The sequence below is a fragment of the Globicephala melas genome, chromosome 16 (assembly GCF_963455315.2).
Source record: "Globicephala melas chromosome 16, mGloMel1.2, whole genome shotgun sequence".
NCBI lineage: Eukaryota > Metazoa > Chordata > Mammalia > Artiodactyla > Delphinidae > Globicephala > Globicephala melas.
This window is the reverse complement of record NC_083329.1, coordinates 4,421,160-4,446,953: the sequence shown is the minus strand read 5'-3', so window position 1 is coordinate 4,446,953 and position 25,794 is coordinate 4,421,160. Positions and strand designations below refer to the sequence as shown.

Here is a 25,794-nt window from a genome sequence, read left to right as displayed (position 1 = left end):
TCATTTATGGGTGTTGTGTTTTGTCAGATGGTTTTTCTCTTTCCATTGATATGATCATGGGATGTTTCCTCTTTAGCCTGTTTATATGATGGATTACATACGTTGATTTTCAAATGTTGAACATACTTAGCCTTATATACCTAGGATAAATCCTACTTAGTCATGGTATATAATTCTTTTTATACAGTGTTAGATTCTATTTGCTGATATGTCATTGAGGATTTTTGTATCTATGTTCATAAGGGATATGGGTCTGTGGTTTTCTTGTAAAGTCTTTGTCTGACTTTCGTATTAGGGTAATGCTGGCCTCATAGAACGAGTTAGGAAGTATTTCCTCTGCTTCAGTCTTCTGGAAGACATTGTAAAGAGTTGGTACAATTTCTTAAATGTTTGGTAGAATATACCAATGACCATCTGTGCCTGCTGCTTTCCGCTTTGGAAGGTTATTAATTATTGTTTCAATTCCTTTAATAGATACAGTCCTGTTCAACTGGTCTATTTCTTTATTTTAGAGAAATCCAGGTTAATTACAGGTCAGGGCTTGAGGGGAGTGAAGTACAGTGCATGTTCATCCTAAAAGTCCACCCACTTCATGCATACTCGTTCATCATTCATTTTCACATTCATTCATTTAACAGCCACCTACTGAACCTGTTTAATAGGAACAAACCCTGCGTCAAGATGACAGCCTATGCATTTCTTAGGTCTTCCTCTGCTTTTTCTTGAATTCCTTACCTTTTTTTGTTTCTAAAGTGTAACTGCACATCTTCAATAATTTAGATTTAATTAGTCTATATTTTGTAATAACCGTTGAAATTAGCTTGATAAAAGGCAGTCTTCCTGAGTTTGCAAACAAAGTGATTGCCAGGCAAGACAGAAGCGCAAGTCCATTGCCAGGAAGATGTTTGTGTTTAAACCACACGCTGTTCAAATGGAGTTCAGCACATTCTCCGTAGGGGTTTAGGACATCGCTAGAGTCAGACCCACTTGGAGTGACCCTGGTTCAGACACTTGCCAGGAGGGAGACCTAGGATAGTCTCCTTACCTCTTTAATCCTCCCTTCTCTCACTTGTAAAATGCAAGTAATAATACCAACCCTGCAGGCCGCTTGTGAGGATAGATGGAATAATGCTACAGAGCTTCTAGCCCAAGGCTTGGCAGGCTGCCAGTGGTAGCTCTTGTACTTACCTTTTTTTTTTTGCGGTACGCGGGCCTCTCACTGTTGTGGCCTCTCCCGCTGCGGAGCACCGGCTCCGGACGCTCAGGCTCAGTGGCCATGACTCACGGGCCCAGCCGCTCCGCGGAATGTGGGATCTTCCCAGACCGAGGCACGAACCCGTGTCCCCTGCATCGGCAGGGGGACTCTCAACCACTGCGCCACCAGGGAAGCCCACTCTTGTACTTATTAAAGTGAGGGAAGCTGTATTGAGGGGAGCTGTGTTGAGATTCTCCTCGGTGTTGCAGGGGATGCAAAGTTCCTGTCCTCACAGAGAATAGAGTTGCTTGGGAAGCTAGGACAGAGTGAAGATTATTACTATAGAAGGTGGAAAGTGATCAGAGATGAGGGGAAATGAAGGCACGGCAGAAGCTGGTCAGAAAGGAGACCCCCCTCCCCCGGTGTGGTCGAGGCTCGCTGGTGTGCGTAGTACCTGGTGGACTCAGGGTGCCTGGCGCTGGATGGTCAGATGGTGGCATCTGAAGTGGCCTTTGGAGGGCAAGGTGGGATGCGCATGGGAGAGCGGACCGTGCCCACCTGCAGCGCACAGGAGCAGGCGCGTAGGATGCGGGCAATGAGTTGGATTTCACAGAGAGAGAACAGGTTGAGAGCAAGCACAGAGGGGAGAGCCTCCTGTTTGCTGAGAGCCCCGATTTTCTATCTGCACATTCAAAAGCTCCTGTATTCACTTCTCCTGGCCTTGGGCCTTGGACGATTTCCCTGCTATAACTTAGGCCTCGCAGGGTTCATTCTTGTTCATCTGCATCCAGCTCCAGTCTCCTTGGGGTCGGGTCTCATTTGTGACTTCACCTGGTCCCCTGTGACCCGGAGCTCCTAGGGACGCAGACGCACGCGCACGCGCGCACACACACACACACGCACACACACACACACATCTTTTCACAACTGTAGCTTTGTGTCCCTGCAGCCTGGAATGGGTCCAAGTCATGTCTGGACCCCTAACTCAATCAGTGTGTGAATTTACCGTCACCCAGACCTTGCTGGAATTTATGAGTTCCATTAGCCCCCAAATGTGAGACCTTTTCTTCTACGGGAACAGGTGGTTCCCACTGGCCCCTCCTCTTGGCTGTGAGCACACATTCAGATGATGCCAGCGACTCGGCTGGTCGAGGCAGAGCCTTGGGTTTAAGAGGGGCCTTTCCTCCTCCCCAGCGTGTCCCGCATGCATGTGGCCTTCTCCGGGGCATACAAGTGCTTTTTTCAGCTCCCACAAATGAAAACGATGAGACATTCAGCAGAATAGCCCAGCTGCAGTCTAATTATTTCATATCATTATCGGTGACAGCCTCCCCTCTTTGGAGCTGGGATGGTGGGAGGGGAGTGAGACAGTGTTGGCTTGTTGGGGAGCCGTTTGTGGGGCACCCGGCGTGGAGAATCGAAAATGCTTCCTTAGAGGCCTTTCTTTGGGACTGGGTGGGGCGAGGGTGTGTTTGGAAGCGGGCGGAGCTTGGTACAGGCCAACAGCAGCCTTGGTATTTCCCTCCGGGAAGATGCCCCTCTTCCTGCCCAGGACTGGGGACAGTGCAGCACGACAGTGATCGGGGGGGAGGGCTCTCCCAGGAGGCTGTGGGGTGGGGGGGGCTCTCCCAGGAGGCTGTGGGGTGGCCTGGCACCTGAGAACGAACGAGGCAGGTGCACGGGGTAGAGGCATCTTGACTAAGGCGAGCACCCCTTCATCGGGTGACCGCCCTTTGTAGCTCTGTGACCCTCTCCACCGGCATCTGTCCGTTCCTGCACTTGGTAGTCGTGTGTGTCTGTGTGTTAATGTTCTCATTCCTGTCCTCCACCCGCAACGCCACCAGACTGCAGGCAGCGCTGCACAGGGCCAGGACCCTCTTGCGCACATGCTGTCCCCAGGTGGGACAGGGCCTGGCGTGAGTGCGGGTACTTGACAGGTGCTTGTGGAGTGAATGAATGAATGAATGAATGAACAGATGAAAGAAGACATGAAATACACCTTGGACGATGCCTGGCATGTAATGACCACCCAGGAGATGCTAGCTCTGGTGGATGGGAGAGAGACTCGCACTTTCCTTCATGGATTACTGGGTGGTTTTAATTTCATTGAACAATAAACCTTCATTATCTTTCTTTTCTTTAAGTTTTAGGTAATGACAGGGAAACATAGTAAACATCCAATCAGTCCTCCTCGCCAGGGCCCAGGGGTCAAGGGAAGTCTGGCCACCAGGGCACGTGGCTCTGGCCCCCAGCAGGAGAGTCTTCCTGCCCCTAAACCTGCAGAAAGGCTGACACCAGCGGAGCACAGGCCCCGTGCCTGGTCGTGTGTCCTTCTCAGAGAGAAAGGGAGGCCGGCAGAGAGGCCGATCAGGGAGCCCAGGCCAAAGGGTCAGGTGACTCGTCTCTGCTCCCCATACAGTGAGCCCAGGTCCACTGCTACATCCTCTGCCTGCAGCTGCTCTACTTTGCCAGGCACAGACCCGTGCCCGTGAACAGAGGCCACCGTCATCTGGAGGGGAGGGCTTGTGCCCTGATGCGCAGTCTGCGGGGCTGGGGACTGGCCGAGCCTGCAGGCAACCCTCCAGTTCTCACCAGCACTTCCACGTCCCCTGCACTGTCAGCTCACTGTCAGAATGAGACCCGTGCATTTTTAATCAGCTGCAGTCAAACAACTTTCAATGTTTGTAGAAAAAATGCCCTGTTCAAGGCGTAGCAGTGGGTGCTCTGGGGCAGACATGGGAGGCTCCGTCTCTGGGATCCCTGCCCACGCCAGCGCCCAGGGGGGTGTGCGCTCAGGGTTAGGGTTCCTCACATTCTGTAGGGAAGAAGGAACAAAGCCCTGTCCCGAGAAGCCCCCCGACTGCTCACATCAATGTCCTTGAGAGACTAATGATGCTCGTTATCGAGAAGGTTGATTTTTTTCCTACAGTCTGATCTCTGGGGCCAAGCCTCTGTGAGAGCCTAAGCTGGACCACTTAATAGGTCCAGGCAGAGAGAGTGTTCTCGGCAAGTGCTTCCCTTAACGTGGCTGGTTAGGATGGGTGAAGCTTTCTTCACTGGGGTCAGTCCCACAGATTAAGGATTATCTTCCTGGCCTCAAAAGGACCTCCAAGCTTTATCCTAGGGAGTTCCCAGACACTCTCCCATTCTCCCATCCATCCCCTCCATCAGTATGTTCCAGGCCACCTCCTGAGCTCTCTGGGATCTCAAGCATTTACCACTGGGAGAAAGAAAAGGTGTATTTGTGAAAAAGCAGTGCTTCATTTGGCTTAAGATCAGTTCGGGATAAACATGGGGATGAGGCAGAGGTGGTTTGGAAAAGAAGTTTGCCAGCCTGGTAATTTGAGACATCCGTGTGGGGAGCCATAGAATGTTTTAGAGCAAGGTCATAGCAAGGTCAGATCTGCACCTTAAAAGATAGCAACTGGCCAAGAGGAGAGGAGGCTTGGAGGCTATTTCGGACACTATTGCAGGAGTCTGTTCATCACACAGATTACGTTCCCAGGCTTGTGCTGAGCGCTGGGAGGATGAATTGGAAATGGTGATGCCTCTGACTGAATCCAGGCAAAGGCAGCCAGAGCTGAACTGCGACCAGAGGCGGTGGAGAACAGGTAGCCCTCAGCAGCCTCATGGGCGGTGGAGGAAGCCGAGGATGCCCTGTGTGGGTTAGGAGTGCAGCCGTGGTTCTCTCTCGCCCCCACCCCAGAGCATTTGCTGCAGACATGTTTGATTGTCATGACTGGAAAGGTGGGGGGAAGGGTGTTACTGGCGTTTAGTGGATGGAGGCAGGGATGTTGCTAAACATCCTATGATGCCCAGGAAAGACCCTGTGACAAAGGGTTATCTGGTCCAAAATGTCATCTTGCCAGAACAGAGAACCTCCAGGCTAAGGTAATGTCTAGGTTGGTAGGAAGGGATCTTACCCTCCGCAGAAACCAGGGCCTGGGAGAGGAGCTAGGCTGGGGTCTCTGTATTGCCAAGTCAGGGTATTTTCAGATTCCTATATGGAAGTGGAAATGTGCATACAGAGACCTTGGCTGGGGAGGCCTGGGCTGAGAAACCTGGCTGAGGCTGGAGGAAGGATGTGCCTGAGGAAGGGGGTCCATGGGGGACAGCCACTGAGGTGGCAGCTAGGCACCGCCCCCACCGAGGCACGTGAAAGTCCAGACACCGGGATACTGAGGGTCCTTCACCTGCCCCTGAGGGGCTGGGGCAAGCAGACTCAGCCGGAGGCCTGTGGTGTGGGCCCTTTCTCCATGCGCTGGCTGCATCTAATAAACTCCCGCACCTCCTTTAGCTCTCAGCCAAGGTCGCTTCCTACAGGAAGGCCTCCCTGACTACTCGTCTGGCTCAGGTTGCATCCTCTCAAAGAACTGTTTGTTAATGTAAACACGTGATTCCCATGTGTCTCCCCCCGCCGCCCTGTGAGCTGCCTGAGAGCCAGAGGGGCTTCTGAGTTGGCCCCTCGTGATATCTTCAGAGCCCAGCACATAGTAGGCACTCAGAAAATGTTTCATCAATGAGCGCACTTTGTGCTTGATAACTGAGAAAGAGTCTTCTTTGCATCACTTGTATGGCAAAATCGAGTTGACAAATCCAAAGTGGTCAGAGGGAGCACTTCCAATCCTGGAGAGGTCTCCCCCAACCCCTGCCTCACCTAGAGGGGCAGCATGTGTGCGTGTGTGTGTGTGTGTGTGTGTGCAGAAGCCACTGGGCCAGGGGTGTTCTCCAGCAGTCTGAGGCCACAGCACATGCTCACCTTCTGGGAAAGCCCTGGATACCAGGTCCTCTGTGAGAGAGAAGAAGCAGAGTCTGCTCCGGCCAAGGGTCTCCAACCCCTGTGCCCCAGCTGCCTTGCCCTCTGTGCTGAGAGGGACAGATGGTTTCTCCCTCCTGGAGGAGAAAGCAGGCCCCATACCTTCCACCTCTCTTACTGCTCATCCTTTGGTCCAGGGGTTCAGGCTTATTTTCATAAAGCAAGAATCAGGGTTAGTGCTGGCCCCCAGGTTTTAAAATCTTCCTCCCGGTGTTGTCTAGCCTCTTTCCTGTCGAGGCCACTCCTTGCAAAGCTAATTGCATTTGAAGTTGAACCCAGTGTAATTGCAGTCCATTACCTCCTCCTGGTGGGCAGGGTATCCTTTTCCTTTATTAAATTTAAACGTTTAGGGATTTATTTTTATAGGTGATACTTCTAGCCATCTATAAGAATTAATGAAATGCCTCATTCCCGTGGCTAACAGTAGACAATTCTCAATTTTAAGGGAAAGATTTACTTCTTTATTCATAAACCTAAGGGCTACAGCAACCCTTTTCATATTGCAAGGGTACTTGCATTACATGGCAATCCTTCCTGCAAAGACACAGGTTGGTAACATTCGGGAATATTATTGAATGCTTTGGGGAATGCAAATTCTGTGCAAGTAATGATTTAACAAGCAAAGCTAAAGAGCACTCTGCACCAATGAATGCCACGAAGAGTTTCATTTCCAATAAGCACTTGCGGTCAGATGTCCAATTTTCAGAACACGGGCTTAGCAGCAGTCTTGTAGATGTCGGCGTCTTGCTGGGAGGTTGGCGAGTTCTCTGGATTGCAGGAAACTGCGGTGTGGGTGAGCGACAGGGTCCAGCCAGCCACAGCCTTTCATGTCTTCTCCCACTGAAATGTCCTGGAAGCATTTGGGTTTTAAATAAGTCTCTTTTCCCAAATCTCATAAACCTGTGAAGATCCTGCACTCTACATGTGACATTCGGTCCAAGATGGATTTCCTTAATAAGCACGTCCCTACAACAATAAGTGAGTTTTACTTCTGAAGAAGCTTCTTTAATTTGAACTTCCATAACGATATTTTTATAATCACCAAATGGAAGGAAATAGATGCCGACTCCCTTACTTTTATCATTCTAAATGTCACAGGAATGGCAAGGATGTTGAAAAGACAAAAGAAGTGCTTCAATGAGTAATTCCCATGGTAACTAATAGAGGTTGATCTTTTTTTTTTTACCCTTTCTGTGGCTATTTTAAGTACTTAAATTGATTTATATCCTCGTGGAGATGTGAAAAAAGCATGGATTGAGTTCGTCCACTCCGCTGGGAGTTGGGGAGTTTTTCTGTTACAAACCATGTTCTTTTCATTCTTCCCCAGGTATTTGCAGTAGAAGGTAAGAGCTAGATCCCAACCAGAAATGTTTACATTTCCTTTAATTAGGAAGAAGTCATGATTTCCCTTTGTGTTTCTTCCACCGTTTATATTAAAACATAAGTACGTAACCAATTTCATTTTGTATTCCTCTTAAAGTTTATATGAAAACATAAATATAAATGTGTTTTAGTGGCCAGACATTAGATGAGAAACCTGGCTTAATTTGAGCTGAGCAGGGGGACCCCCTCGTTGGGTACAGTGAGGGTCTGAGCCCAGAAACCTTGTCTCTGTCTGGTACCCACTGTGGAGCCTTTAGAGCACAGCCAGCTTGGGGTTGGGCCCGTCTCTCACCTTGTTCACTGGCTGTGAACCACACTCCTGGACGCTGAGGTCTCCTGTCTCCTCCTTCAGGTCCTCCTCACTGGCCCCTTTGCCTGCACCGCCCGGCCCCTGGATGCCTCCGCACGGTCGCTGGTCCACAGGTGGCCCCGGCTGAGTGCAGTGCCAGCTCCCACACCCACTGAACAGGGCAATGAGCAGGTGCGCCGGGTCTTCACTACGCATCCAGACACCTGAACAAGTGGACGGGCATTGCATCCTCATTTTAACACAAGGCGTGGAACTCAGCGGTCCAGGCGCTGCATCTTGGGTCGGCAGGGTTCGCTGTCTCTGGCTGGATGTCCATGTTCTGATGGGAACTGCTCGAAGGTTACCCATCATTTATGTTTTAAAGTGTGTCAGGAAACTGAAGGAAAGGTAGGCCTAGGGGAGGTGTCTCAGGTATAATACGTCAACAGATATTGCAGTCGAAATACACACAGAGGGAAACTTTTGGGAGAAGCTTGTGGTCCTGGTTCTGATAAAAAGTCAGTATTTATTAAGCCTGTGGCCTGAGCCAGACATCGTAGAAGTTCCATTATGAACGTTACCTGGCACATCCCACCTCTTTACAAGGTGGCCAGCCACTCAGTTTTCCAGGGAGTGAGGGGTTCACCGGCCCGTGGGATTTTCAGTGTAGAACAAGAAGGTCCGGGGCAAAGCTGGGCTAGTCGGTCACCACATTTCCGACTTTCCCAGGGAAAAGGGGGACTTCCCTCATTTTGTAAATGGAAACCCCACAGCTCAGAACGGGGAGCCTTTCTCCCCTGGCAGAAGGACCGATCCGAATCCATGTGCTTTGACCACAGCACCTGATCAGCCCCTGAAAGGCAATTCCCTCCCACCACTGAAGGGTCAGGGTCATCCGTAGGGTCAACATCATGAAAAGATTTACATGCAGATTGAAGATTCCTGTCCTTTTGAAAACAAATAAAAGTCAGAAAGTCATTTCAAATAAAGTTCGTGCCTAAAGGTAAACAAGCTTGTTTCATAAGAAATCAGGCTTCTGATGGCGAACAAGCAAACACGCCAAGGGCACAGCCAGGCCAGGGGCACTGTGCCCTTCAACCCCTTAAGTCTCCTGATGCTAACGGTCATCTGTCACCCTGTTGGGCGAGGAGCAGGTAAAGCGAGGATGTTTCTTAGTTGACCATATTTGCAAATTGCTTTTTTTTTTTTTTAACGTCTTTATTGGAGGATAATTGCTTTACAGTGTTGTGTTAGTTTCTGCTGTATAACAAAGTGAATCAGCTATATGTATACATATATCCCCATATCCCCTCGCTCTTGCGTCCCCCTCCCACCCTCCCTATCCCACCCCTCTAGGTGGTCACAAAGCACGGAGCTGATCTCCCTGTGCTATGCGGCTGCTTCCCACTAGTTATCTATTTTACATTTGGTAGTGTAGATACGTCCATGCCACTCTCTCACTTCGTCCCAGCTTACCCTTCCCCCTCCGTGTGTCCTCAAGTCCATTCTCTATGTCAGTGGCTTTATTCCTGTCCTGCCCCTAGGTTCATCAGAACCATTTTTTTGTTTTTAGATTCCATATATATGTGTTAGCATACGGTATTTGTTTTTCTCTTTCTGACTTCACTCTGTAGGACAGACTCTAGGTCCATCCACCTCACTACAAATAACTCAATTTCGTTGCTTTTTATGGCTGAGTAACATTCCATTGTATATACGTGCCGCATGTTCTTTATCCATTCATCTAAAGACACATTAGTTAATTTGTTTGCTTATTTATACAGGGTCAAAAGCAATACCAGCAATGATCTAAAATAGTAGCTCAAATTACTACCGTGGAGCATCCCTCCCGATGTGGGTTTACTTACAGAGCGAGCCGCTGAGTAACCAGCAGGGCCGGGGGACAACATGGGGTTGCCTCCTGCTGCTTTATCCCCACTCCCTCTCCTCCTTCCGGGGCAAACACTCTCCCCACTTCTAAGCCCTCCATTCGTTTGACTTGCTTTTGAACTTTATGTAAATAGAATCATAGAGTATGTAACACCTTTTTTTCATGTTTTGTGAAAACCTACGATGAGCAAAAGGCACTATGCAGTTTCTCAGTGAGTCCCCATGACGTGGCTTTGATGGCATCCCAGTTGGCTCTTGTGGACACGTGTGTCCCTGTGTCGGTCACAGAGTCGTCTTAGCGGCCAGTCCTCAAAGGCCGTGCTCACCGATGACCAGCTCACAGACCGTGTGTGTTCAGGAAGGCGTCGCCACCACGTGAATCGATGGTTTAGCATTCGGCGTAACTGTGAATTCGGCAGAGCACTTCGGGCACTGTGCGCCTGGGAAGGTTTCGGGATGTGGCAGTTGCCTGCGCTCTGGGCTGCAGCAGGCAAGTTGGCACGAGGAAGAGTGGCAGCCGCCTGGGGGGTGGAGGAGGGAGGGGAGGGGCCTTCAGGTGTCATCTTACAGGGCAGCTACCACAGACCTGATGTCCAGTGAAGGCACAGCCATCTCGACAGACGGTCCCCGGCCAGCCCCGGCTCTACCCAGCAAAATGTTCGCCCACCCTGGCCACCCACAGGGGTTGTCTCTGACAACCAGAGAGCTGTGGGTCAGAGCCCGGGGCAGGAAATGCCCATCGATTCCATCCTGGGCACGGGCGTTACCAGTGTGTCATCTTGGTAATCTGTGCTCTTTACCCCCAAGAAGGGTTTGGGGCAACTTAGGGAAGGGAGGCTGCACTGTGTCAGGATGGTGGTAATTCGGGCGGGTTTGGGTCTGCGTGCTGCCTTCGCCTTGAGCTCCTGCGTCTGTGTCTCTAACTCTGCGTTTCTACCCTGTGAAGCTGGAATAATAACCAGGCGGTCGCGAGAATTCAGTTAAAAATATTTGGTGGAAGCACCCTGCACAAGTAGGCATTCCACAGATGCCAGCTCCCTTTCCCTGGAGATAAGTTGTGATTGCAGTTGTACCTTAAATTCGGTCCTAAGCTTCCTGGCTGACATGGCAAAAACGGAAACACAATGGTTCGTATTGTTCTAGTCTGATTAAAAGAATGTTCCCGCTTTTCCAGGAAGCATCAACACTTTCCTGGTGCTAGTTTCTAAGACGGCTTTATTTTGAAAGCCAGAGTCATTCAGTTGATGGTGTTTGCAACAATGATTTTTTTTTCTCCAGAAGATGGAGAAATCCCCGTTCTATCTCCACAGCATGTATTAATCCCTTAATTTAAGAAATACTGAACTGAGGGTATAGTACTAAATTAAGTATGGAAAGCTAATACCTTGGCATAGGATTAAGTAAGTTCTGTTTCTCCATTTCTTTCACCATCGCTTTTTCGTGGAATCTTATGATAATAACATAAAGCAAAAGAGCGTAAAGTCTGGAGGGACTAGAGGGGACCCTGGGTTCACCCAGTGCTCTGGAGCCTTCCAGGGTCACCGTGTGGGTGAAGGAGGTGACATCCGTAACCGCGCCCGGTGGTCTCTTGGTGTCGGCATCTGTACAGGAACCAATCGCACTAGGGGTCTGTAGAATCATAGCGAGTGTAAGCTAGTTAGTCGAGACCGGAGTGAGCGGCCGCCACCGTCCTCAGCATTTGTGGACGTGCTGGTGCCTGTGGTGGGCTCTGCTCCCCGGGCTCACGGACACCGGGTCCAGGGGGCAAGGAGCCTTGCAGAGGGAAGCGTGGGTGTCTCCCTCCCCTGCCTGGCAGCTCAAGAATTTGGATTCCTTTGCCCAAAACATTGCAGTTCTTTGTTTTTCTCCTAGAGGAACTTACACACACACACACACACACACACACACGCACATAGAATAGTGTGTAACCAAGGTGTTTCCCTGGCCTGCAGTGGCCTGGGAGCCCACCACACACACATGCAGACTCTGGACCAAGAGAGGCAGAGGTGAGGGGGCTGGAAAGGTAGGGGCCACTGCACAGTGAGGTTCTTGGGGACCCTGTCCTCCCAGGGCCTTCGAGAGCAGAGCTGCTACGTGACAGCAAGAGTGCCTTAGACCTCGGAGCTGAGCAAGCCAGGGAAGGGCAGTGAGGGGCCTTATCACTGTAAGCACAGCTTTGCAGGTGAAAGGTCTGCATTTGCAGAATTAGCTGGAGTCAGAGCTACAGACCTGGAGCGCCCTACTCCCGCCCAGGACCAGAGTCCAGATTCCTGTCCTTAGAGGCAGCCCATCTCTCCTCCCTTGTTGCCTGTCCCGGGGGGTTGTGGTGGGGGGGGGGACCCTTCCTTCACCACTGTTGACAACTCATCTGTTGTAGTTTTTTGTGTAGCCCAAAGCATCTCATCAGATGCTTCAAACATGGTAGGCATTCGAGAAATATCTGCTGATCAACTGATGACATGTTATAGCCACAGATGGAACGATCCTACAACCTCCTAAAAATACTTTATACAATTATTATTCTAAACTCTGGAGCTTGAAAATTTTGACGATTCTTTCATTAATCCTACAGCAGTCTAAGTTTACTAATGGACTCTAAAGTTTTCATTACAGCTGCGTTCATGAACGAGATAACCTGATGTCTCCCATGTTGAAGATTTTAGGTGGATAATATTCCTACTCAAGTCATAAGAACCATTTATTGGAGAGAGACCATTTTGTTTTAATTATGAACGATTAGTCATTTAAAAAATAACCCATCCCCCCAGGTGAAATTTATCTGGGGCTAGTGGTTGGACAGAAAGGCTTCTATGCCATTCAAATTAGTTGACACAGCAAAGTCAACTGGGTCATTATCCCGACCCATATCTGTGACGGAACCGGAGGGCTGCCTGTCTAACACACGGCAGCAAAGGCCGCTGTGTCCTTTGGCCCACGCAGAGGGCCTGACCGTATGTCACACGGAACGGAAATGTTAGGGAAGATCTTTTTGCTGTTGTCGTTTAATGAGTACAGAGTTTGTTTTGCAAAATGAAAAAGCTCATCTTGTATATTGCACAACGTGAATATACTAAACGCTACTGAACTGTGCGCTTGAAAGTGATTGAAATGATACATTTTGTGTTATGTGTATTTTTAAAATTTTTATTTTATATTGAATTATAGGTGATTAACAATGTTGTGTTAGTTTCAGGTGTACAGCAAAGTGATTCAGTTATGCATATACATGTATCTATTCTTTTTTGAATTCTTTTCCCATTTAGGTTATTAACAGAATATTGAGCGGAGTTCCCTGTGCTGTACAGCAGGTCCTTGTGGGTTATCTGTTTTAAATACAGCCGTGTGTACGTGTCAGTCCCAAACTCCCCAACGTGACCTGCGGTGTGAACTTCGTTCATCGCGAGGGTTACACACGGTTGGACGTGGCGGTCACTGAGGCCGGCACATTTGCACAGAGGGTCACCCAAACGCTCAGGGCCCGCTGAGTCCACTGCACAGAAGGGCCCCGCTGGGCACAGGGGCTCTGGCCCCGGGCGAAGGGTCAGGGAACTGTTGGGAACACGGCTGTTAGACTCACAGGCTCGGGTGGAGGGTGAGGTTTGTCCTCACTGAGGGAGGTCACCCATGTCTCAGAGCTCCTGTTTCCTCCTCGGTCGTGGGGAGGGTCGTCCTTGGCCCTTTGCTCTAAGGAGAGGGAGGCTTCGGGGAGGAGGTGCCTGCCCGGGGCTTGACACGCAGCGCGGCCACGGGGTACGCGAGCCCGTGCACGGCAGCCTGGCCTTGCTGTCCTCACGGTCACGGTGATTTCAGTTCTCAGGTAGAATGACCAAATGGGTAAGGTGGGCGCCATCCAGCCCTGCCCTCAGTGCTTCTCCCTCACGAGGTGGTTCCGGCAGGGGGTCCCAAGAGCCCGTGGTTTCCGGGTCAGTTAACGTGGAAGCGGGTTCTTTGGAAACTTGGCTGCTCTGCAGTGAGACTCCCAGCTCTCCGCTGGACAAAGATACGGGCCGGGGGGCAGGCGGCTCGCTCGGGCCAGTCGGGGACACCTGCTGGGGTGGCCAGCGGGCCGAGGCAGGGTCTGTTCGGTGCCCTTAGGTCCTGCCAGGTTCAGGCCTGCTCTTGAGCTCTGGGCCGTTTTCCCAAATTCAACTTCCAGAGCTCTTACCTCTTCAGAGACCCAGCTCTGTTTCAAATGAGCTGAACGTTCTTTGAATTTGCTCACGAGTCACTGATCTGAGTTTGGGTTTAGGTGGGAAGGTGGTTCTTTGGTGTCCTTGGCTGCAACACATCCCATAAACGGTGGTCGTTTAAGGAAACGAGGGCGCTGTGGCTGGGGAGGCATCTCTGGAGCGTCCTTCCCCTGGCCGGCTGGGTCACGACTGCTTCCTCGGCCGTGGCCCTGGGCACTGCTCCTTGCATGCAGCTTGTCTCCCAGGAAGTGATTCCCGGCCCGGGCATCAAAGCATCAGGATTCCCAGACGTTGGGGGCATCATTGCCCAAGGGCGATGCCCAGGGGATATCGCTTCAGGCCTGACCTCTTTCTGACCACGTGCAACTGGCTTCCAGGTCGTCGTGTGGATTAGAGAGGCCCCTGTACTGGGGGTGTCCAGCCTTGAGCCTGACAGGTCATCAGTGCCCCTCTGACCCCTGTGCACGTGGCCCCAGCCCACTGCCACCCCCAGGGGGCCAGCAGTGGCCTCTCTGTCCTGAGCCGCCCGTTACCTGGACCTTCCCCTCTCCCCTTCACAGCTCACAAGCTCGTTCACTCAGCGCTGCGTGCTTGGATCTTCCCCTGAAGCCGTCTGTGACCTCATGTGTAGAGGCCATTGAAGCACAGAGAGGATGTGGGACCTGCCCAAGGTCACCTAGGTAGGAAGGTCACCCGCCTTCCGTGGCAGCAGTGCTGGGGCCTGGCTTGGGGAGCACACGCGCTGCTTCTCCCTCCCTCCCTCAGACTTGGGTCACAGGGCAGACCACCGGCCATACGTGAGGCCAGGGAGGACCCTGGGGCCCCTGCTCCACTTCCAGCCTCTGACATCTCCACGTTTACCCCAGTGCCTGGGACTGTACAGATTGTTTGTGGAAGCAGCTCAAATCCCTTCATTTTCAGATGACTCCTTGAGTGGTAAAGGAAGAAAATCATTTTCTTTGAGAATGATGGGTACGCTGCCTGCCAGTGGGAGAGGAGGGCTGACCTTTCTAGGTCGATGAAGGAGAATGCCAGTGGAACACGACACTTGTGTTGCAGTCTATTGTTCCCGAATGGAGCGCGGCATATTTGTGTCATAATGCCGTTTTTGTTTTCAGATGAATACTGCAGTTTTCTTAAGTGTGGAGGAGGGATTCCTTACAAGTTCACAGGACTTTTCCTGTGGCGGGGCAGGGGGAAAATGGGCGCCCGTCCTCAGCAACAACGCATATATCAAGCCTGGAGACATTTTTGTTAATAGCTCAGTGATGTATGAGTTCCCCGAAAGCTCCCCTTCCATCGTGAGCTCTCTGTCAAATGGCGACGTTTCGTTTTTCCTCTTTAGGACGACACATTTAATGCTCGAGATGTTCTCTTTCCCCTCGTTGTTTTAAAAGCAGCCTCTTCTCTGAGCATTTTCCACGGATTCTTAAGAATGAACTAGTTTAGATGGTTCAGATCAGCCAGTTAAGGTGGGGAAAAAATCATAAAATGTTTGAGGGGTTCTGGGCAAAATAACTTGTTGATGAGTAGATCTCTTAGCTGTCTGGCTTGCTGGGTTTCAAAGTCTTTCTTGGAAGACTTGATTTCCAAGTTCGTTATTACTAACAAACTGCTCTGCTCTGGAGGCCATGTTCCTGAAAAAGAACTGCGCCATTTTCAAAAAGGTTTTCTCCTTTTCTTATGATGCTTATATATGTCCTTAGTCTCTCAGTGACATGCTCTGGGTGTCTGTGAGGGATTCCCGTACACATTACATCCTGGCGACTCTGAGACTAGGACCCCACCTCCAGGAATGGCAAACCTTCTACCTGGGTGCCCAACTCAGGTCCAAGGTTACCTTGGTTTCTTCCTTCCCTTTCTTTCCTCTTCACATCCATTCCCCGAGGCTGGTGGGCTCTTCCCCCCTTGATCTGTGGATAGCCGCCTTCCCCGGCTCCATCCCTACTGCCAGTGCCCTCAGGGGCACCTCCCCGTGGGATCCACTGGCGAGGCTCAGCTCACCCCAGCCTTTGACCTCTCCGCAGCCAGCACAGTGACCTTCCTTGCAGAGAGCAGAAAGCGATGTCCAGGCTGCCAGACTTCTGCAGCCCCCTCATGGCTACAACCCCAATCCAAATGCCTTTGCGGCTTCCCGGGCCCTGCCCATCTCACATTCCAGATCCGTATTAGTGACTCGCCGGGTATCTACGGAGTTCAGTGCTGGATCCTGTATGTGGGTTTACCTCATCTGTTCACCCAGCACAGTAGGGATTCTTATCCTTACCTTGCAGGGGAGGAAACGGAGGCTCTAAAAGGTTAAATGACTTGTTCCAAGGTTAAAGCCAGGATTCAGATCATCTGCCATTTTTAGAATGTTCCGTGAGCTCCCCAGCTTCCTCGCCTTTTTGTCATCTGCCTGGAGATCTTATTCTTGAGAAAGATGCCCTGACCTCGGCCCACAGGGGTTACGGGCTGCCGCTGCCATCTCTCACAGCCCCTGGGCTACCGTGATCAGAACACTCACCCCTGCCTTTCAGTGACTTGTTGATAAGCCTGTCATTGGACTCCGTTAGAGTAAAGACCCGGAGCTTCCGTCCACGTACTTTTTTAATCACTTAAATTCTCAGCACTTGGCATGACACTAGCACCTAAGTAGACGCTCAGTGAACAGTAGACACTCAATGAACAGTAACGTCTGATTTAAAGCACTTACTCATTCTTGCAGCTAGTATTTTCTGAGTTTCTGGTTAAGTGCACAGAACTTTGTATATAATAAAGACGTTCGAGTTAGAGATAATAGGATTTCTGTTCAGAAGGCAGCAAACTAGCCACAGATCGTGGATATGGGGGTGAGCGCACCTTGCTTTTGTCATCTGCAAAATGTGGATTGTGCCTGCCCACATCATAGGGCAGCTGAGACGGTGGCAAAGGTGGCCTGATCTCGATCCACCATCCTCTATATCCTGTTGTTATGAAGGTGGGGCTGGAAAAAGAGGACACAGAGGGTGCAGCAGAGAATAGCTTTGTGCTCCTGGAGCAGCAGGAGGGATAAGACCAGGGTAGCCTGGTGGTTGGGACAAGAGGGCGGGGCTTAAGCGGCACCTGGGCAGAGGGGGGCGGGGTTTGGGGGAGATGGGGAGCTTTCTGGGTCAGGGAGCAGCATGAGGAAAGTGATGATGTGGGGAAGACCTTGATGTGTCTGGAGGACAGTAAAACACAGTTTCTGTGGGTGAGGAGCCTCTGGAAAGTTCCGCCCTGCACAGTCTTGCGAGAAGCATGCTGTGGCTTTCGGAGGGGCTGCTGAAAGGGGGGAGCTTGGCGTTAGAAGTAGGCAGGGGACCCCCAAGTTGGAGGGTGTCTGGGTACCACGTGCTGCTCACTTGTGGCCTTTCCACATCCGGAGACTCTTCCCCGGGAACTTCCAGGCTCTGTTGAGCAATCCAGGGGGTTGTCTACCAACACACTCGACTTTTCTCATCGATGCCAATCTGATGAGCAGAAATGCTGTTGTCTTTATTCAGTAACAATAGTTATCATTATGTCATCATAATATTGCATCTCTTAATACTAGCAAAGTGGCACGTTTTACTTGTCCCTTTGCTATTTGTATATGATTGTTGGTAACTGGCATTTTAATTAACAGCAACAATTGGTATTTTAAAACTAAGCACATTATAAGTTTCCTTTCATTCTGGGTCCACGGGAATAATGATCCCCCTGAATAATTACTTAATGCCGTGGCCCATCCCTTGCACTGCCTTTGGGAACGTGGCTTTGCCCTTGGCCTCTGCAGCTTTTGCTGCTGTTCACAGCAGAGTGTAAGGACCGTCACCAGCCGAGCCCGTCCTGAGTACCTTTCACAGTCTGAGCCCAGTGGGAGGAGTGAAACAGGCCTTGCTCTCAAGGAAAGCCCCTCTGCAGCCCCATCCTGCAGAGGGGCAGGATGTCAGGTAAAGTGTGATCAAGGCTCTGGCACAGGCGAGCAGGGAGGCACAGGGCATGCGGAGTAGGCTGTTCTCTGGTCAGGTCTCACTCCCACCTTCAGCTGGCTGTCTAGCCCACCTTCTCCCCTGCCTCACCCGGTTGGAGACATTGAGGTGTGTTCAGGGGTGGTCACTGGGACCCCTTCATACTCTACTGGTTCCACGTTACACACGCCTGGCCCCTAGCGCCAACCTGGAGGGTCACTCGATTTTAGAGAATCACCTGGAAGGTAAGAACGGTCCTCAGACATTTTTGGGCAGCAGAAAGTTTAGAATCACAGGAGTTTTGGTACTCCTTCGGAGCTCATGAAATTCATGCAAGGTCTGTGCTGGTCTTGGGCCAGCACTGTTCTCAGCATGTGGGATATTTCTCTCTAGTGTTACTAGGAAAACTCATGGCCCTGTGTATATATCATAAAATCACATCTCTAAGCATGTGAGTCTACTAAAAACAGGCTGAGAAACCGACTGTGGTTTCTGATTTTTATACTAATGGTTAATTTGGGGATTTTTTGGTTTGTTTTTTAATAACAGCTTGATTGAGATACTCATCACATACCACACAATTCACCTTTTAAAAGTGTGCAATGTAATGTTTTTTAGTATGTTTTTCAAGTTGTGTATCCATTACCACAATCAATTTTAGAACATTTGCACCACCCCCAGAAGAAACCCTGTATCCTTAATCAGTCACTCTCCCTTCCCTCCACCCCTCCCCCCAGCCTTAGGCAACCACCACTCTAGTTTTTGACAATGTACATTTGCCTTCTCTGAACATTTCATACAAATGGAATCTGGCCTTTCGTGATTGGCTTCTTTTACTTAGCACAATGTTTTCCAGGTTCAGCCGTGTTACAGAGTGCATCAGAAGTTCATTCCTTTTTCTTAACCAAGCAATAGTCCATTTTATGGATAAACCGTATTTTATTTATTTATTCATTTGTTGATAGACATTTGGGTTGGTTCCACTTTTTGGCTGTTATAAATATGAAAGTTTGTGTGTGGATGTGTGTCTTCCATTCTCTTGGGTTTCTGCGTAGGAGTGGAATGGCTGGATCCTGTGGTAACTCTGCGCTTAACCTTTCTCATACTGTTCTCCAAACTGGCTCTATTACTTTACAATCCCACCAGCGGTGTATGAGGGTCGTGGTATGCGTTTTGAAAGATAAAGTCTCATTTAACAAGGAGATTGTAGTGTTCCAGCACCTGTCGTTCAGTCCCCTTTCAGAGCCTTTTAAAGGTTGTAGCCCATGGCTACAGTTCTCTTCTCCGTCTCAGGCCCCATCCTCTGCTGATCCTAAGGGCTTGGAGAGAGTCTTGAGTATTTTCAGGCATAAAAGGAAGGCTGTGAGTTGAATGTGTTAGGAAACTAGGGTGAGGTGTCCTGGCCTCTGGTGGATGAGCTCTCCCATTTTCCTTCTGCTCTTTGATCCTTAGGAAGAACCACACCTGCTGTAAATTCTGTCTGTGGGTTTTTCTACAGTGTGTGGGACAGCGCTGTGCGTACTTGGAGAACTTTGGTCCATAACAGGGATTCAGGGAGTATTTTGTGAGTGATGTGCTGAAGGTAATGCTCTCGTACTTGGACTTTCCAAAGTCGCCTTTCTTCCCCAAATCTGCATTGTTGATTTAGAGCAGCTCTGAGGGTAGAGCAAACAGCTGTGCTCAGAGCCCCCAGGCCACCCAGAAGTCCCCTGCAGACAGTCCTGTTGGAAGGGGGCTGCTTTGTGTCTCTTTCTGCCTGAGGGACATCTCTGGTCACAGAGGATATCTGGCCTGCATGTGGCCCAGCCAGAATTTCTGGGGACCCCAGGAGCAACTCAACTAATGAGGGGTGGGCCATTAAGGGTTAATTTGTATTTCAGTCCTTTTATTCCGGGTAGAACTGACTGGCAGATGAGTGATTGTTCGTGGAGAAAAAGTAAAGCGATCAAATTAATCTACTGATCTTATTGCTCTGTAAACTGGAAAGTGATGCTGACATTTGATGTTTTTAGTAGAAAGTTGTGACCCAACCTGAGGAGCCTGGGTGCCCATCCTACAGACCAGGACCCTGAGGTCCACGGGCGCAGGGCAAAGAATGTGCCAGCGTTGTCTTGGGACCTGGCTGAGCGTGACTCAGTTTACTGCGGTCCAGTGGGATGGGATAGGGGTACAAGAGCCAGCACCCAGGAAGCAAGAGGGCTGGGGCCAGGGTTTAGGTGGGACCCTGCTTCATAAGAAGAGTGTGCAAAGTGAAGCAGGCTTGGTCACATGCGTGTAACTAAAAACGGGGGTGAAGGGGGAGCTGGCTCACACGTGACTCATAAGGAAGGGGCGGACCTCCAAGGAGGTGACCGGATTGAAGAAACGTCATCTGCTGACAAGCCGAAGGGCTCCTGGGTTTCCTCTGTCGATGAGAAATGTCCGTTTGTCCACTACTGCAGAAGAGATAGAACCATCCTTTATGAGGCAGGATTGCCAGTGCTCGTATGTTTCCAACAATAGCCACTTTTCTCCCTCTTGGAAGTTTGTTTTCGTTTTTAATTGGAGTCTAGTTGATTTACAATGTTGTGTTAGTTTCTTCTGTAGAGCAAAGTGATTCAGTTATACATGTACATACATCCACTCTTTTTTAGATTCTTTTCCCATGTAGGTCTTTACGGAGTATTGAGTAGAGTTCCCTGTGCTATATAGTAGGTCCTTACTAGTTATTTATTTTATATCTAGTAGTGTGTATATGTCAATCCCAGTCTCCCAATTTATCTCTCCATTTTCCCGGCTGGTAACCATAAGTTTGTTTTCTACATCTGTGACTCTATTTCTGTTTTGTAAATAAGTTCATTTGTATCAATTTTTTTAGATTCCACATATAAGCAATATCATATGATATTCATCTTTGTCTGACTTACTTCACTTAGTATGATAACCTCTAGGTCCATCCATGTTGCTGCAAATGGCATTTTTTGGTTCTTTTTTATGGCTGAGTAATAGTCCATCGTATATATGTACCACATCTTCTTTATCCATTCCTCTGTAGATGGACACTTAGGTTGCTTCCATGTCTTGGCTATTGTAAATAGTGCTGCTGTGAACATTGGGGTGCATGTACCTTTTCAGATGAGAGTTTTCTCCTGATATATGACCAGTAGTGGGATTGCTGGATCACATGATAGCTCTATTTTTAGTTTTTTAAGGAACCTCCATACTGTTCTCCATAGTGGCTGCACCCCTCTTGGAAGCTTTTGAGGGAAAGTGTGAAATCTGCACCCCTACCCCAACATTAGGAGACTTAAGGGCCCTGGGCAGTTTCCAAGGCAAAGATAACAAAGCAGAGGGGGAAGCTGGACCCCTGGTATTGGGACTGGATTTTACATGTGGGCGGGAGTGACCATCCAGGGGGAGTCAAGGGCCCAGGGGCTGCATCTTGGTGGGACTAAGCCCGCTTTAGTCCTTTTGGGTTCCTCGAGGTGGGCTGGGTAGGGTGGGAGAGCACGTGCCTTACCTGTGGGAACAGGTGCATTTCAGGACTCCTGTTTCCCATCCTCTGAATCTCCTCACCTGCTTCTCGATGCTCAGAATCTCCTGCAGGGCTCTGAGCCCAGCTCTGCACAATGAGAGAGAAAGAGCATCACTAAAGTAGCAGGTGGACACGTGCACACAGGTGGACACGTGCACACAGGTGGACACGTGCACACAGGAGGACACGTGCACACAGGTGGACACGTGCACACAGGAGGACACGTGCACACAGGTGGACACGTGCACACAGGAGGACACGTGCACACAGGTGGACACGTGCACACAGGTGGACACGTGCACACAGGAGGACACGTGCACACAGGTGGACACGTGCACACAGGAGGACACGTGCACACAGGTGGACACGTGCACACAGGAGGACACGTGCACACAGGTGGACACGTGCACACAGGTGGACACGTGCACACAGGAGGACACGTGCACACAGGTGGACACGTGCACACAGGAGGACACGTGCACACAGGTGGACACGTGCACACAGGTGGACACGTGCACACAGGAGGACATGTGCACACAGGTGGACACGTGCACACAGGAGGACATGTGCACACAGGAGGACACGGGCACACAGGAGGACAGTAAACCTGTCACTGAGCCTGGCTATGTGTAGAGTTAGAGGGGGGAGGGGAGGGGCCAGAGGGGCGAGCTGTGGATCTCATAGACCTGCCTTCCTCTTGCCCTCTGGTCCTGATAACCTCCCCCAGCGGAGGCTGAGCTGAGTGTGCTGTGGGTACCAGGCCCTGCTCAGAGCCCCGGGTGGGCCTCACAGCAATAGGCCCACCTAGGGACATGCACAGACCCCACAGCCCAGAAAACCCCACAGCCCAGGCAAAAAGCCCTTGTGCCTTTTTAGTACTTAGTGCAGCTGGTTCCGTTTCCCAAGGACTCCAGGAGGCAAGGAAGCCTGTGCCCAGGCCCTGGAGAGGGATCCTTAAGGCAAGTTACTTTACCTCTAGACCTCAGTCTTCCCATCTGCAAAGTGGGTCTAAACCAGACTCTTCATCAGAGTATTGAGAGGATTCAGTGAGCACTTAGCAGGACGTCTGGCTAAGTGAGCACCTGGCAGGATACCTGTCCTCAGGGTTGATACTTTCTCCAGAGATGTTCACACCATCCCTGCCCTCAAGCACTGGAGCCCCCACGAAGAAGCTACTCATGGCGAAAACACTTTTTGAAAGGTGACAGTGACTAACTGCCACAATATAAGAAGCGTTTGTGCCGAATGAGAGAGGTGGGCATGTGAATTAATAACGCCCAAGCTGGGGGCAGGAGGACGAGCCCAGGGAGCCCTGGCACCGGGCAGGGGGCGGGGCATGTGCTTGACCCACACCTGCAGCCTGCACAGATGGCCCGTGAGACGGGAGCCAGGATAGACCACCCTCCCTTCTGGGGCTTCAGAAGCGAGCACAGAGAATCCACGTCCTGTGTTCCTCAATTCCATGGCAGTGAGCATGGCATAGACAGACATGGAAAAGGGGAAACGAGCAGTTGTTTGTACTTGCAAAAACGGAGTCCTTGGCGTGCTAATTTGCATAGTTTCCTAGTCCAAAGAGGGGACCCCCAACTGTGGGGTAGAGAGGTGCCCTTATGTGCACTTTGGGGGCTGGGGATTGTGCTTCAGAAAACACTCTTGAGAAGCAGGCAGTGACGCGCATGGATCTTCTGAGCAGCTGCCCATGAATAATTTTTAAAAGTTGCCAAATATTTAGAAGTCCAGCTCGTTCGTCATAGATTCACAGAACGGGTGCCTAGGGAAATGGACTTCTTTTCAGCCTTGGCAACCGCGTTTTAAGGACCCTCCCCCTTTTCCAGGATGGGCAAAAGATTCTCCCAAACTGCTCATCATTCAGAGAGGTTTCCTTTCAGCCTTTCTTTCATGCGTTAGAAAATACAGAAATTAACAGCTTTGCTGATGCCTGGAAGGTAAACAAGGAAACTGTGAGACTTGGCAGAGTAGGAGATCAGTGAGGACCTGAAGGGATGATTCAGAGGTGTTTTGCATTCTCCCTGTCCTTTGAATCAGCAGCAGGAAGCAGGGTGAACTTGGTCCTGCTTGGACACAATGCTGAAGCAGCAGTGGTTTCATCCATTTCCACTGCCTTTGGTGGATGTGTTGGGGTTTCAGTTGCTTTCCCATGTGTAGTGATTTTCCTGCTCGTTGGACCCCCAATCGTCCTAGTTGTTGTGCTTGAGTGTCACCATGACTGAGAGTGAATGACACTCCTGCTATTCCAAGGGCTCTGACCAGTGGGTCAGGAGAAGCCGGTCTTGGGGAACACGGGAGCCCAGGAGAGTGCCACCACGATGGAGGAGCCTCACTCTGGGGTCTGATTATTCCAGGAAGATTACTTCAAGTCTAGGGTCCATAGTGTCTAATTATGTGTGTTAGATTTTTATTTGTGTGGCCTTGCTTTTTAAGATTTTAACCCATCATTAAAAGTTCACATTTTAGGTGCCCCGTACATGTAGAAATACATATATAAACATTTAAAAGTAAAATGCAGGGGCTTCCCTGGTGGCGCAGAGGTCAAGAATCCGCCTGCCAATTCAGGGGACACGGGTTCAAGCCCTGGTCTGGGAAGATCACACATGCCACAGAGCAACTAAGCCCGCGTGCCACAACTACTGAGCCCACGAGCCGCAACTACTGAAGCCCGTGCGCCTAGAGCCTGTGCTCCGCAACAAGAGAAACCACCGCAGTGAGAAGCCCACACACCACAACGATCTGCTCGCCACAACTAGAGAAAGCCCGCATGCAACAACGAAGACCCAATGCAGCCCAAAATAAATACATTTATATATTAAAAAAAAAGTAAAATGCGGATGAGCATCCCCAAGTTTTTAAAATGCTGCTGCCCATTTAAAAGAGAAGCCTGTAGGTACACCCTCGGCAGCATGCAGTCCCCCCACTCGAATGTTTACAATGCTTCAGGCCCAGGGTGTGTACAAAAGGCATCTTACTTTTGTCTGAGCTTGGAAAGATTACCAAGTTCTGTCCATCTCAGAGCTTGACAAGTCGGAATAATTTTAATTGTTTCCTTAAATAGAGCAGGTCCGATGGACTGATTCTAAATTGTGCCGTTTTGTTCTCTCTTAGCCTTAGCTGAGGTCTGGATGCACAATAGCATTGCTGGGTCTTTCCATATCTTGTGAGCGATCAGGACCAACCCTGCAGTGCAGCCACTTCCTGCGGGAGTGCCTGCCCCCATGACCTCGCCTGCCCTCCCCGCCCCCACGGTGGATTTCCCCTGCTCCGTGGCCTCGCTTGGCCTCTTTCCCAGGGTCTAGCTGGGCATCCTCCTGCCTCTGCTCCCTGGAAGCAGAGCGGCTGCCCCTGTAGGCCCCAGGGCCAGACCTCCACACTTCCGTGGTCAGGAGGCCCAGGGCTTCTGTGAACCCAGCCGCTCCCATAGGGCTGTTTCTCCCCACAGGAAGTATGTGGCCAGCCTGGGCCTTTCTAGATCTTTCCGGCCCATAGACCACAGTGGAGCTCCTTCTAGGGTTAGAAGGGACTTTTCAAAATTCTGCAGTATGCATGTCGCCCTGAACAGAAGGTCATTTTGTGGGCCCTCCTCCTGGCAGGCAGTGCCCCACACACTAGGAATATAAAGAAAAGGAAGATGGTCCCTGGAGGAATTACAGCTTCGCTGCGGGTGGGGGGGCGGGGGGCGGTGGAGACAAGAAAAGAAAAAACAAGCAAACCGGAGGAAACCACATTGTAGGCTGGTCTCAGCATCCCTGCTTCCTTGTTCTGTGTGACGCAGGTCAAGGAGCTCACCGAGCCTCAGTCTTCTCATCCTTAAAATGGGTCTCATCTTGCCTCCTAGGATTGGCTGTGGGCTGTGGGTGAGATGCCACAGGAGCCGCCGACGCACTCGACTGGCCCAATGAATCAGTTTCCTCTCGTTTCCGTTTTCAGAGGATGGTGCTGTTCTAGTTAAGACCAGGAGCCTTTCCAGCTGTGGCACTGCCCCGTGCAAGCTCCTCAGAGACAACCGCCTCCAGAGGGACGTGGGTCCGTCCGTGGAACCAGCTTCCCCCACCCCCCGTTTTTAATGTGCTTATTTCACCGTTTAGCTATTCGCTCAATATTACGGTAGCCATCTGCAGGAGGGCCGTGGGCTAAGGGAAGTGTTCATGTGATAAAGGCTGACTTCAGAGGATATTCTGGTTGCTTGATTTTTGCTCTAATTCTGCACTTTAGAGAAGCTGATGGCTGTGGTTTCATGTGAACATGTGTGAGCCCCAAGCCAGTATAATCTGTGATCTGTTTGTAGAGCCCACTGTTTCATGTATTTTTGCTTTGCTTTAAAAATCACTTCAAAGTTTAATTCAAAATTATTAATCGGGCTCGTTTGGGATTTAGTCCACGGTCCTTTTACTCATTTATTTAACCACCCGTTTACTGGTTTTTTTGCCTTGTGGTTTTTAGTTGGGTTTGACTCAAGGCTGCAGCCCTGCTTCTGCCTATCGCTGGGTTTTGTTTTACATTAAAATGACTCAGCATTGGGCTTCCCTGGTGGCGCAGTGGTTGGGAGTCCGCC

At 50.4% G+C, this 25,794-nt stretch overlaps 1 protein-coding gene across 3 annotated transcripts in view; it reads left to right on the top strand.

The window, feature by feature from the left end:
* The window catches only part of PTPRE (protein tyrosine phosphatase receptor type E), a 167,316-nt gene that overhangs the window by 41,090 nt on the left and 100,432 nt on the right, over positions 1 to 25,794 (top strand). The window lies entirely within an intron of this gene.